Source organism: Melanaphis sacchari, unplaced genomic scaffold (assembly GCF_002803265.2).
Source record: "Melanaphis sacchari strain LSU unplaced genomic scaffold, SCAv2.0 Contig2_pilon_pilon, whole genome shotgun sequence".
Taxonomy (NCBI): Eukaryota; Metazoa; Arthropoda; class Insecta; order Hemiptera; family Aphididae; genus Melanaphis; species Melanaphis sacchari.
The window spans coordinates 6,584,117-6,599,637 of record NW_020271173.1 but is presented as its reverse complement, the minus strand read 5'-3'; the positions used below and the strand labels follow the sequence as shown (position 1 = coordinate 6,599,637).

At 21.6% G+C, this 15,521-nt stretch overlaps 1 protein-coding gene across 1 annotated transcript in view; it reads right to left on the bottom strand.

Annotated features, from left to right (window-relative positions):
• LOC112595971 overlaps positions 1–15,521 on the bottom strand; it is a 229,069-nt gene that overhangs the window by 13,617 nt on the left and 199,931 nt on the right. The window lies entirely within an intron of this gene.

Sequence of the window (15,521 nt, the reverse complement as noted above, 5' to 3'; positions counted from 1 at the left end):
ACACTTTGTATAAAAAGACAATAATATATTCAGTCATATCAGTCATCACTTTCGATGAAAAAAAATACGGTATCTGGGTATCTATATATTATAGTTCTAAATAACTTCACAACTAATAAAGTACTTCAAGGCATAATTTTAAGTTTTTTAAGTAATAAAATAAACTTATATGTAAATATGATAAATTATATTTAATATTATACATTCTGCACTTTGTACATATTTTTATTTTTCATTAATTTATCAATAAACTATACAGTTTACATCCATAATAATGTTAATAGTTTTTTTTTTACAAATATATATATATATATATATATATATTTACTTATCTTAGTATAAAATAGAAACTTTTAAAAAAACTAAATCAGTAATATTAATTTGGTTAAGTTATCGTAAAAAAAAAAAATCAAAATAATTTGTCGAGTTAACCGAAATTAACATTCTATTGATTAACGTGAATATACAGCTATAATAACAGTAAGTTTGTGTATACAAGTTTATGACTTATGAGTGTTAGTTTAAGGGACATTTAATGGTATAAGGCTAAGTAATTCAGGACATAAAATTAAAGATTATATTTTGTTTTACGTTGATATTAATTCGAGCTTAAATTGCACCGAGTCAAAATGTCACATGCGTCCAATTTTCGATTGTTCAAATGACTGCGTCCATTTGATGCACGTCGAAATTGCCCTTGTCGAAATAATAAAACGCTCTTTATTACTCATATTCATTAATTTTATTAACTTGTCAAAAATCTTGAAAGGTAACAAAATTATAGTTTTAAAATTACTTCTGTATTTTCAAAATAATATATTTCGAATTTTAGGTTTTCTGTTTTCTATAAAAAGTTGTGATCTGAAGAAATTCGTACAGATCGCTTGTTTTGAGGTGTTGGAATAAACGAAAAAACATAATACACGTCTAGCATTTTATGGATACAATCAAACTATCCTCTGAACCGTATAAGGCGGATTTACTTTTGCAGTAAATTTTCTGAAAATCCATAGCTTAACACTCATGTCTGCTAGCGATGTGGAATATTTATATTAGATTCAGAGATATTGCGGTCCAGAAAAGGATTTCAAAGGAAATATGTTTGCACATCATGATTTCATTAAAAGTCATAAACATGGCTTACAATTTTCTAATAGATTTGATTTTGAACTATAACTGAGTTTCAAAATATATCAATATTCACATTATTTATATAATATTTGTTTTTAATTTAGTATTAAATATTTTAAATACAGATTAAATTCGTTTCAATAATAAATTGTAATTATTGATATTTAATAATTTATCATGAAAACATGAATATTTATGATAATCATTTATTAATGTTATATTGAATAAAACAAAAATGCATATTTGTGTAAAGAAAATTATACGGTTGTGTATTATTTTTATAAATTGGAATGTTGCCAGTTAAAAATAGAAAAAAAAAAGTAAGATAAAATGACATTAATAATGAAAGTAAACTGATCTAGCTACTTCTCGATTCATTCTCTTTGTGGTTTATACAGAGAGTTTCATTTTTAACCTATGAAAAGATTCATTCAAATTGTTCTGAAATTCTTCAGGAAATAAGTGTCTATAGAAAAATAGTTGAAATTTAAGTATATACAATGTTGTAAGATAAGGTATCAATGATGTTTATTTCTCAGTCGTATAAAAAAAATGCAACCAATACAACTATAAAAATATTGAAAAACCGTGCATAAAAAATAAATAAATAAATAGAAATTACTAACAGTTTTTGCAAAAATCAATTTATAATTTCAACTTGAATTAATATTAATAATTAACAAAAAGGTTATTAATAATTTAATTTATTTTGACTTGGTGTAAATATTAATAAACTAAGGAATCCATTTTAAATGAAATTTCTAAAGATAAATTTTAAATCAGAAATAATTTATTTTTATGTTTGAAATGTATTTATTGTATATTGGAAATAATATATATATAATTTTATATATTTTTGACTAATATTTTTTATATTGTTTTTGTTTACTAAAAATATAATGATTATAATAATAAATATAGAATAATTATTACAAGAATAGATTATTTATGAATTAATATTTTGTAATTCGTATATTACTTATTTTTTAAATTAGAAAAGTATAATAACATTTTAGCAATGTTTTAGCACTTTGGTAGGCATAATGTCTTAGTTGTATTACAGCAAATAAAGCCAAAATAAATCAAAAAAAAAAAATATTCAAATAATTTTTTTTTTTAACAATGAATTTAATTATATTAAAATCACTGATATTTTACCTTATTTTTGTACTAATCTGTAAATAAGTTAAACAAAAAAAAATGTAAAAAAAGCAATTTTATACTTATTAACAGTTATACAGATAGATAAGTTTAATTAGTGTGTAATTAAAATATATTTTTCACAGTATAATATTTTAAATCTAATAACTTAAAATATTATATTTAAATATGTTTAAAATAAGTTAAATTATAATTTTGTTATTATTTAATATATATTTTGATATTGTGATTAATAGGAATTCTTAAAAAAATATATTTTTTGAACTCGTATTAAAGATAATGTAAAATGGTATAAATAATGGATAGTTTTATCTTCTTTGACATAAAAATAAAAAATAAAGAAAATATTGAAAAAAAAAAAATTATATACTCTAGATATATTATATAAACTTAGCAACTTATGTTATAGAAAAATGAAAATTAAATAAGTCATTAATGAAATAATTGTTATGATGTAATATATTGCATATTATAATAGATTATTGAATTAATCAATTATAACTTTTTTTTTTTTTTACTAAGATTTTATGGATATCAAAAATTTAGGATATTTAATATGCAATTTTATTAATAGATTTTTGTTTAATAGACCACCGCTGAGTTGTATAAAAAAGTGTATTTGTTTAATGTTTCACTAAAATTCTATTGACCAATATTGAGTCTCTAAATCATGTTTAGGAACCATTATTTTAGTATTGATTCATTAAATGTTTAGTGATTGTTTATGAAACCATGCAATAAGAATATATATAAAAAAATACATAATTATTTGATATGTAAAAAATATTATGAAGGAATTATGTATATTTAATATTAAAATATTATAAATGTATAGCACAGATTAATTAGCTTTCATTCCATCAAACCAATCCATTCTAATGATACAACATTTAGGATTAAAGGTCATTATATCAACAAAAAAAAAAAAAAGCGAAAAGATAAATAATGATCACAAAATAGCGAAATAAATAAAAATGAAGTTTAGGTTATTACGAAATCCAAAATAGCTAAAAAATATTATTATTATAAGTATAATGTAAATATATTCACAAAATTATAGTATTCAATTTATAGGGTTAGTTATAACTTATAAGCAATAGCTTTTAAATAATTAATATTGTCGTTAGTATTATAAAATGTGTGTAGGTTACATATTCTTTCTAAACAATTTTTATTTTTATTTTTTTTAAATTTATTTTGCTCCATCAATGAATTGTTCCTGTTTAATGTCCTCTAAATATTGCTCATATTTCAACACAACGATAAATACCCATAATATTGGGTGATTAAATAAATTCCATAAATCTAAAATCAAATTTAAAAAAATATAGGTGATTCAAATAGAATAATGAGCACAGCACTTGATTGTCATGTCGTCGAACATTGTACAAAACTATGTTGATTAAATATAGTATACATCGTGTATACTATATTAACGATAAAAGCGAAAACGGAGATTACCTTGAGTCACAAAAATCATGACAAACTAATAAAGATAATATTATTATTTAAAGTTTTTCTCTATTCTCATTACACTATTTAGTATTTACTGTAAAAATAAGAGTTTCCTCTAAAAATGTGATGTATTATTTTTCACTATAATTTAGTTTCTTTATTTTTATCTTAGATATTATTATTAATTCACTATTTTTTAAATTCGCAATTTTTTTTTTCACTTTTCTGGTCGGTTATTACAGTTTTGATAGTTAAAAAGAATTTTAATACATTAATATTATTTTATTTTACTTATTTACTTATTGGATACATTAAAAAAAAAATGTATGCACTACGTATTACATACATTTTAAAAAGCGTTATTTATTGTTGATTAATTTCTACACTTTTACATATTGAAGTAATATTTTAATAAGCTTAAGTTAAATTTTTTTTAAAACTATTTATATGATCTAAAAAATATTACAAAGAAAACTTTTAATACGTAATTATATTGATTAGTTAATTAATATCAGATTACTTATTAGGTCTTTTAAACAAGAAAAAATATTTATTTTAAATGTTTGTAAGTCATATATGGTAGATAATGTATAATGCAGTATAAAAATGAAAAATACATAAAAAATTAAGATAACATTAGAAATTGATTTCCCAAAATTAGGCTGACAGGTAGAAATGAGAACAAATCTTGCTACCGTGAAATTTGGGTGGCGCTTTAAATTACATTGCGATCGACTTTTTTGCATTTTTTTTTGGTTTTTATTTTAAATCAATAATTGTTGAATATACATATAATATATGGAGAATATCATATTAATTTTTAGATGATATTTTTTAAATATTTTACTCAGAACATCCATGATATGTGGATAATTGGTTCATAAGATATTCTATAGATGTCTAATATATGTTAAAAATTTGTGTACAGTGTATTTAAGACATTAATTAGATATACAAATATATAAATTAATCTTCAATGAATATTCATGTAGTATTTCTTTACTATATCATATTATATGGGTAGTATTATTGTAGTTCACAAACCTGTTTTTAGATATATTATTTTCTATATTAAATAGATACACTATAAATATATTATTTATGATAAACAGTTTTATACATCAAATAACTATTAAAGCCAAATATCCAGTGTACATAATTTACAAAATATCACATGAATGTTGTTAACAAATTAAATGATCAATATTATTTCTGATATCAAATAGATATACTTTGAATATTTTATTTATGATACCCATTTTCAGATACAAAATAAATATTAATAACAACATATCCTGTGTATATTATCATTAACAAAATATCCAATTAATGTTATTTACGAATCAGATTTTCGATATATTATTTTTGATATTAAAAGGATATACTAAATATGTTGTTTACGATAAATATTTTTAGATATCAAATAAACATTAATTATTAGATATATGACAAATATTATGCAGAAAATATCTTATGTATATTCTACATAAATAATGTTTTTGGTATTGAAATCATGATATAATAAAATTATCATATAGAAACACATTTATTCATTTTGACTTTTGAGTTATTGTCAAAAAGCTTATTTATATTAATTAACAAATATACAAATATTTCTTTAGAGTAAATATCAAATATATATATATCAATGTATTTAAAAATTAATGTATTTTTTTGTTTTAGATTTAATCAAAATATTACTTTATTATTATTCTAAAGTTGTGTAAAGTTCAAAAATAATTAATTTTAACTAATCTCTGAAAAGTAATACATTCATTAATTCTCTAACTAGATTTAAAAAAACACATCATTTTTATTTCTTATGTACAAAATTAATAAATAACTAAAACAAGAAGTGTAAATTATCAAATTTAAATTTAAACTAATCGTATGTGTAAATATGAGTTATTTAATTACATGTTAGGTGTTAAAATGCAATGATTTATCAAAATATATTATATAATTAACAAATATATCTAATATTGTCATTTTTTTACGTAGATCATATTTCTTTTTTAATGAATACCTACATTATATATTTTAAAATGCTTAAAAACAGTAACATATATTTTATTTTTTATTTAAAATGTATGGTTTAATTAAAAAAAATATCAATTCTAGATTTTATAATATTAAAATTACATTGATAATTTTTATTATTATTATTAACTAATTTATCAAAAGTATTAATTTTACTACCCAACAATATGAGTTTTGTATAATTTAGATTAGATATATTAATTTTAATTTCTTTATTGATGATATTTATACAGTTTTATAAATTATAAAATATAAAGTGAATAATAGTAAGTTGTACCTCAGGAAATATTTGTTCTATATTACATTAAATTTAGATCATGTAACTATTTATATTCAATTGAGCAAATATAAAAAAATAAAAAAATGTAATATTTATTTTATAATTTTGTCAAAATAGATGATGGTTTTATAATTAATAATAAATTAATACTTACATTTTTAGATAAGATACTATCATTATTTATTCTTAAAATAAAATTTGATATTAAACCATCAGTCTGCTTTTAGGTTGTATACAAAATCGTTAAAAGCATATTTTCTTGTACATTTTTAATGGAAATAAAATGTTGGTACAAAATATTCAAATGAATATAGCACAGATTTATATAATTTTATAATATTCCCTGTCTTAAATAATAAAATAATATGTTTACAATTATTTTAATTATGAAAATATTAAAATTATATTTATCAAGATATTTAAAAAAAAAAAAAAATTCACACTCCAGATTACAACACGTGTTATTACAATATCAATTTTTATGATATTATATTATGATTACATTTTTCGATAGTTTATAATATATAAATATTTTTAATATGCAACGTTGTCTACAGCGTATTCTATTATAAAATTTAAATTAATATAAAACAAGAATGTTCATTATTTTTATAACTATATCACGTTCGTATTTTTTTTTTTTTTTTATTATTTTTATTTATTCAAAACATATTGATTTTATTGAGTTATACGTTATCCTTAAAAAAATGTGTTTTATTTTAAAAAGTTGTACTTTCACTACCTAAACACTAAAACAACAAAACATCGAATATTTTTTGTATAAAAGAATAGCTTGTTAAAAAACTAGTTTTATTATTTATAGCCAGCGTTGTGATTTAGATTTTAGAGAACATGAATACGAATTTAAGCTCAGTTTATATCTAATTTAATCAGTTATAGAACATAATACACCTTGTAAGTAAAAGCAGAAAGCTATGTGTGTACATATCCTGTCATAATAATAATAATATTTATAACTTCCATATGAGCTTTAAATGTACCAAAAAGGTTCTTGTATAACATATATATATATATTATATATAAATTTAGAAGGTTCTACATTGTTATGTGAACTTTATAAGCCATAGGCTAAATTAATTTTCATAATCTCTACCGTTTTATAATTAGCTCCAATATATTTTATTATTTATTTGCTTATTTAGTCTACTTTTTAATTGTTGGTAAGTGTTTATTTACTTGAATGTAAGTATAATAAATGCAAATTTATTTTATGTGATAAGATTTATTTATTTTTAACGTCAATAACATTTTCGTTTAGTGATTAATTACTTTGTAAAATAGTATTTCAACTGTAGAAATGAAAAATAATAAAAAACAAATTATCACATGAACATTATAAAATGTATATTATTATTTAGTTCATCGTGAATATAATAATCGATGTGATACAGAATGTCTATATTTAATATTTTTCTGAAATATTATTATGTTTTTTTCCCTTAAAAGTAATATATACCATTGAATTATAATTAATTATTTTACAACTATACAAAACTCGCAATTAAAATAACTGAAAAAACGATGAAAAATTTAGAACAACATAGAACAATACACAATAGATTTATTTTATCTCAATATATAACATAGTTTCCACGTCTTTAAAAATAATAAAATATTAATAAACCGATTTAAAAGTAAATAATTATAACAACAAATATAATTTATAAACAACCACAGCCAATTGAATAAAAAAATCAAAATGAACTATACACATTTCCTAATGTTTATACCTATGATTCTCAAAATATAATATCACAAACTTAAAATAAAAGTTTATCTAGGAATAGTAACTTTAAATCGACTGTCACATTTAAAATTGTGTGTTATACGAGGAAGTAGTTTCAAATTATTCAAAATACATTAAATATTAGTGGTAATAATAATAATAATAATAATAATAATAATAATACTCGCAATAATAAAAATAACAATAGTAATATAAATTCAATAATACTTAGCACAGAGATCAGAAAACTGTATTGAAATAATAAATTATTATTATTTAATAAATAGAGAGTATTATTATCTGTATAATTTATAGATAATATTTTTTATTATTTTAATTATAACATTCATTCCCGTAAGTATAAATTTACCAAAATAAACAATTATGCACGAGTATGTTATTATAACAGTGTGCTATGATATAGAATTTAATACAATAATTTATGTTACATTTAGGTACTCATGAATATTAAAATTACACGTGTAACGAGATAATTTTCGTAAATAACTTGTATTTTTTATGAACAACCATATAAATTATGCAAACAATTCTTAAAGAAAGTTGCTATAAGGGAAGATCACAATTAATGATTGAACTAAGATTTAATTATCAAAGTTTGAGTTATAATAATGTATAACTTTCGATGATTATTTGTCATTGTATCGCTTTCTAACAAAGTACAGTCTCAAAAGAGAATTGCACGAATGCTTAACGACATGGTGATCTAAATAAATAGCTTAATATTAGTGAGATTGTCGTTATCATAATTGTATAGAATTCGTTAAATGGTCTGTCAGTTTTGATAACGACCAACAGACTCAGAATGTATTTGTAATGTATCTTATATAATATATAATTAAAGTGCATAAAATAGATATTTCGATTTATTTGAAAAGGTTAATAAAAGTAATGGGGAAAAAATAATATCATGCTATAATATTAAACATAAAAACCAAATTTATAGATTTACATTTTTCTGTGCGAGTATGCACCTTTAAAATATTTAAAAATTAATTTAGTGAACGGGATATATATATATTAACATTTTAAATCAATACTTAGCGATAATAAGTATTAAGTTATAATTAAAAAATATATCAATACAAATGAATGCAATCAATAACATAAAATAAAAATATATTATCATTGACATGTTATGCAAAACGAGTCTCATTATTAGGATTCTGTACTTAAAGGATTTTAAGTTTTAATTTCTATATTCTATTTACTAAAAAACTTTTTCAATATTTTAAAATTATACGTTTATATGGAAAAAATTAAATATATTAATCAAGTGTACGTACATAATAAACTTTTAAATACTTAAATTACAAAACTTTGATAATGAGGATTGTAGTGTATGCCCTGCCGATAATAATATGCTTTTATTTTATTTTATGCCATTGCTATTAATTGTATTAATTTTGTTTTTACAGTTTTTAACTATAACTTATCACCATTGAGTATTAAATTATATATCTACATTAAATTGCATAGGTAGTAAATAAAAAAATATCTATCGAAATCTTATTTTTCTAAGAAATGAAACTTTCAATTAGGGAATTATATTTATATTAATGTGATTTGAGTTATAATAGTTCTACTAGTCGTATATAAATATAGCTTATATAAAAATCAATAATTATGCAGTAAAATTAGTACAATTTTAGATATTGTTTAAACATAACTATATAGAACACAGTAAATTTGATAAAAGTTTGTTAATTATGATATTTTAAATATTTAAATATTTAATTCTATAAAAAAAACTCTTTAAACATAAAATAATGTCTATGTCAAGTAAAAAAAAAAAAAAACAAATATTTTTTTAATAACTCAAACATATTTTACTTATATTTTAATATTACAAAGGAACTATTTAGTGATTTATCTAAAGTCTTACTATTTCTGATTAAAATTAAAAAGAATATAACAGTTTATCTATAGATCTATATTTTACTAATATACATCTAGTTATACGTTATTATAAATATAAGATAAAACTATGCACAATCCTCATAAAATTACCTTTAAATAAGTTCTCGATCAGTTCTTAAAATATAAATAATATATTTTAAGTGTCTTAAAACCAAAATCGTAACTATTTGATTGGAGAAAAATATATAAACTTAAGCCAAAATTAAATATATAATATGTATTTATGGATATTAATTTTATCAACAGTGAATGGATATTAATTTTATCAACAGTTAATATTAAATAGGATTATTTTCTCAAATTAAATAAAAATATCTTCCTACTGAACTTTTTAATAGTTATTTGGAAAAATAATTTAAACCTAGAGTACATTTTTACGAAAATGTGATTTTGCAAATATTCTTATTATAAAAAAGTAATAATCTAATTATATAAATAGTATTCACATTTGTTGATATTTATAAAATATAATTAAGTTATTTAATATACAAAACGTATAATAAGTTTATTTTAATATTTTATTCTATAAAATTCTATAGATATAAATTAAATATTATTTTATAAAATTATATTTGTATTTATGATATAAAATTTCAAAGAAAACTATGAGATCTATTCGATTATTAGAATACTTTAAAACATATCAAAATGAATTGGCACAAAAAAAAAAAAAAAAAAATGAGATACCAAGATACAGCAAAAAATAAATTTTCAAACTACTCTACATTAACTTCCTGTTATTGTACACGTTCAATAAAACAAAGTCACTTAGGAACTCTATTTCTTTCATATATCTTTTTCTTCAAAACTCGGTGTGGTATATATATTATTTTTTATGCAGAGATATTACAATCCTTAACAGCAATTAAATATACATTAAAAAGCAAATTTACACTTTAGGCTATTTTGTCTATTTTTATGTTTTATGGATGTAAGTAATAGAAACATAAATTTCACCACTAAGTACTTATATTCAAATTGTTCTAGATAACTACTAAAAAAAAAAAAATGTATATCAAAAACATTGAATGCAAACCATAAAATAATAAAATAAACAAATATTTTGAATTTATGACCATAAATACAGTCAGAAGTATTATCATTAACAAAGTAAATATACTATGCAGAAAAATTACATTAAGAAAACGTATATTTTCCAAAAAACTTTTGGTATTATGATTAATTACATAGGTACATATTTCCAGATCAAAAATTCCTTTCCAACGTATAAATCTATAAATATATATATATATATATATATATATGTTTTAGTCTATATTGTTTTCATACACATTAAGAAAAAGTTACAGAATATAAATTGTGTAGTAAATGAAAAATAAAAATAAAATGTATAAATTAATATCGTTGAGATATATATATATATATATAAAATTTCACAACATGTTAGGTATTACGTAGTAACAAACAACTAAGTATAAGTAGTTGTTTCTTTATCATACATTATACATATATAGTATATACCCATCTAAGGCGGAAACATGAACTATAAACACGCATGAAAATATGTAAAAATACATTTTGTTATATTGTTATAATGAATAAGTAAAATACAATTTCTTATACCCTTAAATTTATCTAAATATAATACCCACAACATAAAACTTGCTTGGAAAATATATTTAGTTTCAAAGTACTTAAACATCGTTTTTAATTAAGTATTAATAAATTATTACTCACAATGGTGTAATACATTATTATTCTTTTAGATATAATTTTTCTTAAATATCATCTGTGCCAACTGTTAATGTTCTTTTTTGGAAAAAATCTACAGTAACAATGGTATAGTAATTACACCACCATCACCTTAGATGTATTGGGAGTAGAAATATTTTTAGAGAATATTTTATTTTGATTTAAGAATAGTCACGTTGAAAATTTACTGTTAATACTTGAAGTGATACTAATTAAATAGTTGTTTTGTGTATTCACAGTAGAATTGAATCTTCTTTAAGTTGTGATTCTAATAGAATTAATATAACAACTATTACTATTCAATATCATTAAATATCGAGTAGACAAAATAATAGTAGTAGTAATTGAATAACATCTCTCACCGATCTAAAATTATAATGATTTTGTTGAGTTCATAAGTGGCGATTACACAAAAAAAAAAAAAAAAAAAATGACAAATTTAATATTATGTTGAATATAAAGACCTGTATTCTGAGATTTTTGATTACCGTATATCTCTTTTAATTCCACAAATATTACATCTTATTCCATTAAAATTTCTGAAAATTCCATTTCGGTAACTTAAAATATGCTGGGTTTTTACTTGTCTTGATCCTACACCAATTTAAAAAATATGTATACATTTATACACGTATTAAGGTAATATAAATGTGAAAAGCCTCTTTTATCATTGTTATCTACCGTTAATAGGGGTCAATAATAATATCAGCTAATTTTCTTATTATCTACTATTTATAAACAGATTTTAGATAAATTAGATAAATATTATTTTATAATTTAAAAGTAAAGGTAAAAAATATAGATACATGTTGTGAGCAATAATAACAACTAGTTTATCTAAATAGCTCGAAGTAGTAAACCTGTACCTTTACTACTGTATTTATATCACGAGTATAACCTACAGGATATTGCACATCTATTTACTATTCCTAGAATTAACTCCTTGTCTTTTTACACGATTTCTAAATCCATTAACACGTACCTAGGAGAGTTGTTAAAAGTTGAGGCACGTCCTACCAACACCTTGTAAAACAATGTCCTAGGTCCAATTCGGAGTATATACACGGGTAGAGCTCCACACTAATTTTTAGATTTAGTTTCATGTTTAATATCGGGCAGAGCTCAAGCTCTGTCCTCAAATTTATTGACGTATTTAACTTTTATTAAATATATTATATTTTAATTGACGCAAAGTGTTAAGATTATTTGACTTGTCTACATCACTACGAACAACCGGCGTTAGATACAAGAAAAGCGTGACTACGTAATTTTTTTTTTTTTTTTTGAGTGTTTTGTAGTGAGAGATCACTACATTTATCTCATTATATTTAACAAAAGAAATCAAAATATAATAATAATTTTCTTGTCAATTAATGCAATCAGTCCGATGCAGTATTAGAGTTATATAAATAGTAAACATATTTTAACACGAATATCTTTTATTGAAACCAACATGACACAATGAATTACACACAATAATATCTGATCAATAATTATTAATAATCAAAATATTTCATCACACATTATTAATATTATTATCGTTATCATCAATTCGCAATCGATTTTCTGTAATCAAACATTAGTCGTTAATGGTTAAAAGTTAAGAGTCTTTGGTTTTATATCACCTACTTACTTAAAGAATGCATGAATTGATTTAGTCAAAGTTTTAAAGAAAACACTTACACACTTACATAATATAATAATATATTATTACATATAAAGTAGGTATATGACTTCATCAGCGAATAATTAATGCGAATCAATAATATTATCGGATTCGCTTTATAGTATCGTTACTACTAGATCGAATTTTATACTGTGAATTCGTACGAGAACCTCGAGTTTATTTTAAAGAACACGTTATTAGTATTACACGTTGAACGGATGTGGTGAAATTGTATATTATATAAAATCCACAATTATAGCGGCGACTGCAGTAGAGGTAGCTCTGGTAATAACAATATGATGTGTAGGTGTATTGACGTCCTATATCATATGGTGCGATTCAACGCGAGCCCGGACGCGAGAAAACCACGGAGACGGGCGTGTATTAATGAAAGCGTTTCATTATTTACCGGTACGAGCGATTCGATTGAAGCGCGCTGCTAATGCGCCGTAATAAATTTAATAATAAATTCAAAAGAGATGGTGACGGCCCAAAAATGGCCTGGCGGAATCCACTTTGATGTGAATTTTAGACGGTCGATTTAACTTAGTATAGGATTCCAGTGCGGTACGTGTGCCCAAAATTCTATTGTGCGTCATTAACAAATCGTTCAATAATAATAATAATAATAATAATGATAATAATAGTAATAATAATAATTATTATAATTATGATATTGTATGAAATGCACATATCATATTCACGTTTTCTTATATTATTATTTCATCTCGAACCGTCACCGTTATAATGATTAGGTTTTCATTATTCGCATTTCGTATGTTTAGCCCATAAAGCGTACCGTTCCGTTTGGCGATACGTTTTTACGATAATAATGAGTGGACTAGAGCAACTGATGTTACCGAAAACGCGAAAACCGTGGAACTATAAGCTGTGTAGATACTTATTATAAGATGTAGGTACAGCCTGTAGACGTGGACGATAAATAAACTCCACCTATTAATAAAAATATCGCGTCCAATTATTACGGAGATGTGACATATTTTCGGGCAGAATCGATAATAATATATCACTCTGATATATTGAATTCACTACAGAGGTAGGTATAATAAGTGATGACATTAATAAACATTGAAAATTTTCTTACGTTATAGTCACGTAAATTACCGCCGAAATAACTAATTTGGGTATTGTCCGGCATTACACTGACAAGGATTAATAGATAAACTATAAAATAGATTTTAATTGATTGTTTTTAAATTGCGTCCGTTTAGATTCATTTCTTTAAGGTTTTCCGTGTGAATAATAAATAACAGAACTGCATCATTATTTTGGTCATATATTATGTAAGATTTTTAAAGAACATAATTATTATTAAATATTACATCATAGTACAATCCATTACAATAGTGAAATACACAGATGATGTCAATCTCGTAACGAGCTGGGTACGTTTAAAAAAACAAAATTAATTATTTAAATCAACCATGAAAAAAAAAAAACTTATTACATCAAAGGTATTCAAACCTATATTATATCTAAATATTTGTTTAGAAACAATAATAATCAGTTAACATTTACACATTGTTTTTTATATTATGAAATACATGCGTATGTGATTAAAATGTAATTACGAAAAAAATAAATACGAAATCTTTATCATTTAAACATCATACAAAAATATATTTAATGTGAGTGAAGCGTTTAAAAAAAAAACAAACTATTTTATATATTTGTTTGTTTTCGGAAAATATATAATCTGTACTTCATAAATTTATAGCTTATATAACTTGTGTTATCAACTGGAAAATTTTAACTAAATATTTACAGTTACAATATTACACGAGTAAAAATAATTTGTTTCAAAAGGGTACCTACTCATACAATCATCTAATAAGTACATAGATTATTTAAATTTATACCTGTTTAATCACCAGATATAAATAATAGAGTGCGCTATTTTAAACATTTTAAAGAAAATAATACTCAAAAATTAAAACTTATTTTATCGTTTACTTTTGGCCAGAACAATTTTTTATAATCTTAAGACTATCAAAGTTTAAAGTTTAAATTATTTTAATTACTACTTTTAAATAAGCACAAATAGTTTACTTATTATTGATACTTTCTCTTTATATAAAAAACATCAAGACATCTAAGTGAGATTTAAACTTAGTTCCCATTAAACACATTAACACGTATTTTATAGTTGACCTATAATGATTCTTCTTATTAATTGTTTTTTTAAATTTAAAATTTCATCATACATAATATCTTGCAATAATTATTATTTTCTAATATTAATAATAATTTTATTATTATATTTTGCTTAAATAATACTATGTATTTGAATATTTAAGTCATATAAATTATACAAACATTACTTATTTTAAATAATTTAAATAGGTAAGTACCTGAAGATATTTTAAGAT